At 37.9% G+C, this 5,961-nt stretch overlaps 1 protein-coding gene across 1 annotated transcript in view; it reads left to right on the forward strand.

Moving 5' to 3' along the window:
• The window catches only part of Cdh20 (cadherin 20), a 255,653-nt gene that overhangs the window by 72,811 nt on the left and 176,881 nt on the right, over window positions 1-5,961 (forward strand). The window lies entirely within an intron of this gene.

Here is a 5,961-nt window from a genome sequence, read left to right on the forward strand (position 1 = left end):
TGTGTGTGTGTGTGTGTGTGTGTGTGAAGCAGAAACCCTGAAGGATTGTCTCACTTTTTTTAGACAAGTTCTGCAGCCATTTTTCTTTGGGTCCTGCATGTCCAGGCAGGAGTAGTTTCTTGCCCAAATGGCTAACAACTCCATAAGGAACCTCTTCAATGCCCATCATCCTCTTGAAGTAGATTGGAGCTGCCAGTGTCTCATTGTCATGATAAGTCTAAGTTCTCAAAACATTTTAAATGCCATATTCCATAGTCTTTGAAGTGTTGAAGATTATCTATCTATCTGAAATATATCTCTGTATATCTAAAAAATCTAACATGATTACTAATTTGACTATTATAGATGACTATTAATCTGTAATTTTTAATTATATATTACATTTTAATGAGCTTTATAAACATAATATCTTAAACAAGAACAGAAATCCATATACACAGTATAGCAAATTGACCTTAAATTTGTATCAGTAGTTCAAAGATCATAAAAATGCAAAGTATTCATTTCTATAATATATCCCCTTTAGATGAAAACAAATATTTGTAAACAATCATTTTGGGAATATGAACAAGTTTTTTCCAAACTGTTTCCTGCTGTTTGTTGGGCAATGTATTTTTAGAGTTCACAGAGACCTTTCAGGGGGTTTTGTTGCATCAAATCACATTAGCCTGGAAGGAATCCACAGGTTTTTATCCTCTGTGGGAACAAAAGCAGAACCTCTTTTCCAAAGCAACATATCCTTTGAGCCAAATTTTGAAGTAAAGATACCTTTATGTTGGTTTAGCTTAGCAATCCCCCAAATCAAATATCTCTCTGCAGTCAAAAAATCAAAGAAAACACAATAATATTCAAATTCCAGATGCTGCATTTTCCGTCTTTACATGGCTAATTTTTCTCTTTTTAAATTTATTGCTATATTCTTTCTTTTCTTTCTCTCCAAAGCCTATGTAAATTTTTTAAATGTACTGTGACCTATTTAGAGGTTTATTTTTGTTCAAATATGTCTTTATTGTGTATCTTTAATTATTTTCTGTCAAGGAGGGTTTTTTGTTGTTGTTGTTGTTGTTTAATTGCTATGTGTCTGTGGTTAGAACCAACTCACAGCCCTTCTTGTTTGCTCTACCCAGTCCAACATGGTGGAGGCATGTTCACCAACTCTGCAAGCCATGCTCACTGCCCCAGCTTCAGGGATGCCGTGGGTCTATGCTGCCATTAAGCAACTAGGAGCACAATGCTGGCAAACCACATTTAAGTGCAGAACCTCCTGAAAGAGCCAGAGTTTGTTCTGTCATCACAGACCAGTAAGCCATTTTTTTAAGTAGTCACACAGTTTTTGCTGCTTATGCTGAGTCAGGAAACCTTCTCTTAAGGGAGCCACACCTTTGTTCACTGCCAGCAAATAGCGTCTATCTGAAAAATGCAGCCACCAAGAAGCTGCTCTGTTCTCTTGTGTCTAGAATTCCTTCCCAAGCTCTCTTAGTTTTTATGTGGATGTAGTTGACCTATGTTGGTTCATCATTATGGAAATGGAGATTGCTCATACATTTCCTGACTGTTCAGACCTGAATTAATTACAACACTCTTCAGCCAATGATTCAGGTATATTTCTAGTTAGCTCTTACATATTGAATTAACCCATTTCTATTAATCTATGTATTGGTATGAGGCTGAAGCTTACTGGTAAGGATCCAGTGACTGTCTTCTTCAGCATCTACATAAAGTCTCTTTGACTCCACCTACTCTTTCTCTCTATCTCTGTTCAGATTTCCTGCTTGGCTTTACTATACTCTGCCACAGACAACACCTTATTAGCTAATGATAATAAAATTCATTCACAGCATATAGAGAGGAATCCTACATTATGTACTCTACTGAACTTCAATATTCCAATGTGTCCAATAGTACAATATCCAAATTCCACTGATAAACCCACCAAGTACTCAAGTATCCAATCCTTTGTCTGCTTTTCCTGGGTCTCATGCTCTACCTCTAAATGATCCAGTCATGGTACACACCTATGGTCCAACTACTGAGTAGGCTGAAGCAAGAGGATCATGAATGTGAAGCTGACTTGTGCCACACAGCAAGTTCAAGGCTATTTTGTCCTACATAGTAAAGCTTTGCAGCAAGATTTTTATATCAGTTTGATACAGGCTAAGTTCTTCTTGGAAGGGAAAATCCCAATTGAGAAATGCTTGAAGATTGCCCTGTAGGCAAAGATGAGGGAATTTTCTTAAAATAATGTTTGATGTAGGGTGGCAAGCCTACTGTGAGTGGTGATTCCTCCTAGGCAAGTGGTCCCAAGTTATATAAGAGAGGCTGAGAAAGCCATTGGGGATAAGATAATAAGCCATATACTTCCATGGCCTCTGCTTCAGCTCTTGCCTCCAAGTTCCTGCCTTGACTTCCTTTAATGATGGGCTATGACATGGAAGTTTATGATGAAATAAATCCTTTCCTCATCAATTTATTTTTAATCATGTTGATTTATCACAACAATAGAAACCCTCGCTAAGGCAGGTCTTACTACCCCACAAATAAAACCCACAAATCTCAAATATCCATAGCTAATTATAAAAATGGTATCTCTTGTTACATTTGATTTTGTGCCAATTCCATTATCATTTCCCATGGTATCTAGCATTTTTTTCTCTTATCTAAAATACCATCATGTTTGTTCAGGTTGCTATATCAAAACAACATTGACCTATCCTTCCTTCGTTGGAAATTATACCACTGTCATTCTTCATGAAAGTCTTCCTGTACTCTGCACACTGCTCTTCCCTCACTCCATCTCTATACATATTCCTCTCTCCATCCATCCTAAGCTTGATCATGATTACAGTAGATTAATTCATTAGAATGGGAAAATTGGGTTTTACTCATGGGAATCAATTTAGTACAATCTTAAGTAAGTCTCTTTTTAATTGATGAGTCTACTGCAAGCACATACTTAGGTTTACACAGTAAGGAACACAGTTAAACTAAGGCAATGCTGGTTATGACTCATGTATAATGAAATGAAAACAATATTATCATTAAACACCAAATAAAGTTATTGATTCCATGTATTATTCTGTCAGTTTTAATTGAATTGCATTTCTCCTTCAGTTCTTAATTACACAGTTCATGCAGAATATTTATTCTTTATGCACAGAATAGAATAATATCCTCTTTTGCCTTACCTTAGTATCTAAAAATATAAGTCTATTGAGAACAGAAAAGTCTCCGTTGGTATTAATTAAAGCAAAACACCTTCTTTTGTCCTGAGTGCTGAATGTGTAGCCGTATCGTGAGACAATTACCAAGAACAGGGACAATGGGGCTGCTTCTTGTTGCATGTACCTCCCCTGACTTGTGGTCAGCCCTTTCCAGATTCTATCAGAGGAGGAAAACCGTGACATCATACTATCTGGCTCAGGAAGTCTAGCAGGACAGTGCGGACTGCTAATGAGCTTTAACTCTGTCTAAGCTGCCAGCTCTAGACAGAACAGAGTCAAACAGAAACTGCTAAACTTGGGGGTTAGATGGAATTAGTGAGATAATAGTAAATCTGAATAGTTGTTCCTTGGTTAACTTGTCAAAGACTTAGAGGCAAAAATCAAGGCTCATTTTTCAGGTATGGGGCACATCACTGAGATTCCATAATGTGAAAATAAGCAAAGAGAGTAATGTCTAATGAACCTAGGAAAGCTGGTAACAACAACTGGATTTCCATTGGTTCAGAAGAGGTACCAGGGACAGAAAAAAGAGCTCTGCTCTTCTCTCTACCCATACCCATGGTAGTGACTTCCATAGTGCTTCTGCTAGGTTCATATCGTGCATTATTCTATGCCAGCACAATTTTGTTTCCAGGATGTTATCCAGAAGGGACAGTTGTTCCTGTATAGTGTTATCAAATGATAGATAAATAGGTACATTATTTATGTCAAACATATAATAAAGGCAAATGTTTGTATTTCCAGCTAAGACAGTACACCAGCAACCCCTTAGCTAGTGAAAAAAACTTAGAATTATGAACCAACGATGACCTTGAATTCATTTTCAGTGTCCCATTGGCATTCAAATGAACTGAATAAAGACTGAGACATTGTTTTCATAGGTAGAAAGCCGCACGTGACCAGAATCTGAGTCATAGTCAGCAGTTAATGCATTAGGGGATGTAGAAGTAGCTGTCATTTGGACACCAAATTGGAATAGATGTGTAGGTCTCCTCCTTCTGAGAGCTTGTGATCTGAAGAGCTAACTCCCATCTCTTGTCTGCCTACTCTGACACTGCTCTCTGCCTTCATTCTCAGGACCTCCTCTGATAGGAACACTGTCCTGGAGTGAGAAGAGGGACGGGTCATTCTTGTATTCACATTAGCTGTGTCCAAGCTCATCTGCCAGTATTTCCCTGCGCAGTGTGCTACATCGCATTCTAATAAGCTTAACCCAATTCAGTCTCTTTCTAATCCCCAACCCACCTTTCAACGGAAGTGAGCATGCAAAGGCAAGGGTCCAAGGAATAAGAGGAAAATTGAGAGAAAGCAAGGGAAACTGACACACAGTTTCTTATATATTAGAGGCTCTATTAGGTTTTATATCGGTTACTACTTTGTTTTGACATCGGTTACACATAATACTGTATGTCTGTGTATTACAAAATGCATGTTTATAAGATGCACAAATAATACATATATTCTGTGACACATAAATTTAATATATAGAAAATAAAATATGTGAACTAAACAAAATAATGTTAAACTTGAGTGCTGAGAGCTTGTGCTACATACTTCATAATATTCCTGGCTAAGATTCTACAGTAATGGGTAGCTGATAAGCCTACAAACAATGTTGATTTTTCCATAGTAGTTGTTCCTAATGTTGCAAACTATTGCTTATGACACTGAAACATCTATTTCAAATCAATTTCCTCTAAATGCCTTTCATTTAGATATTGGATAGATACATTGTTTTTTATTAAAAAATTAAAACACTGTATATTTGAGCCATGTGGCTTTTGTTCCACACAAATTCACCAACATCTAAAAAGATTATGAGGGAGATAAAATTGTGCTTACAAGAGGTGCTCCTTCAGAAGGGTTCAGGAAATTATTCTTTCACTCTTGAAAATGGAAAACCATAAAACATGAAAATTATAACAAACCCTTGGCATGGGTTCACATAAAGATGGCCTGCCAGCATTGTAATTAAGGAGAACTGGTTGGCTTATCAACAGTAATTGAGAAAATACTGATCAAAGGGAGGTTTGTCTGAGGAGAATTCAGTGAAATGAGGCCCCAACACAGCCTGCATCACATTTCCCTTTGACATGCTTTGGAAAGAACACTCCTCTTTTTTACCTTGCTCTTGAAGTAAGAAAAATAGTTAAGCAAAAACCTCCAAATGCATCTGATGGAAAGGTCTAGTGGTAATTAGACCGGGAAGTCTGGTGGTGCTGAGGGGGACTTTCCGAAGCTGGGCACCAAAAAAAAAATCAAGTAAGGGGCCCTATACCAGACGGGAGTTTGTTTCACACTGTACCTGTACTTGGCCCTCCTTGAAGGTCCATAAGAGTCACCAAACCACTTTTTAACATAAGACTACACAGATTTATCCTAACAAGGTATGGAAGATAAAAATTGGCACATTTTCAAGAACTGAAGAAATCGGGACATGTCTTAGTGGTGAATATCTAGCTACACAAGTGTGATGACCTGAGTTCAGATCCCCAAATCTACACAATGCCAAGCATAGTAGTTAATGTCCCCACACTCCTACAGTGAGACTGGAGATAGAGACAGGAAAATCGGGCAGTCAGCTGGCATGACATATGCAGTGATGGGGCCCTGGCTTAGATGAGGTGGAAGGTGAGGACAATATCTAAGGCTGTCATCTGACTTCCAAAGATGCATCATGGTACACACATGAGAGAGAGAGAGAGAGAGAGAGAGAGAGAGAGAGAGAGAGAGAGAGAGA

The sequence above is a fragment of the Microtus ochrogaster genome, chromosome 6 (genome assembly GCF_000317375.1).
Source record: "Microtus ochrogaster isolate Prairie Vole_2 chromosome 6, MicOch1.0, whole genome shotgun sequence".
Taxonomy (NCBI): Eukaryota; Metazoa; Chordata; class Mammalia; order Rodentia; family Cricetidae; genus Microtus; species Microtus ochrogaster.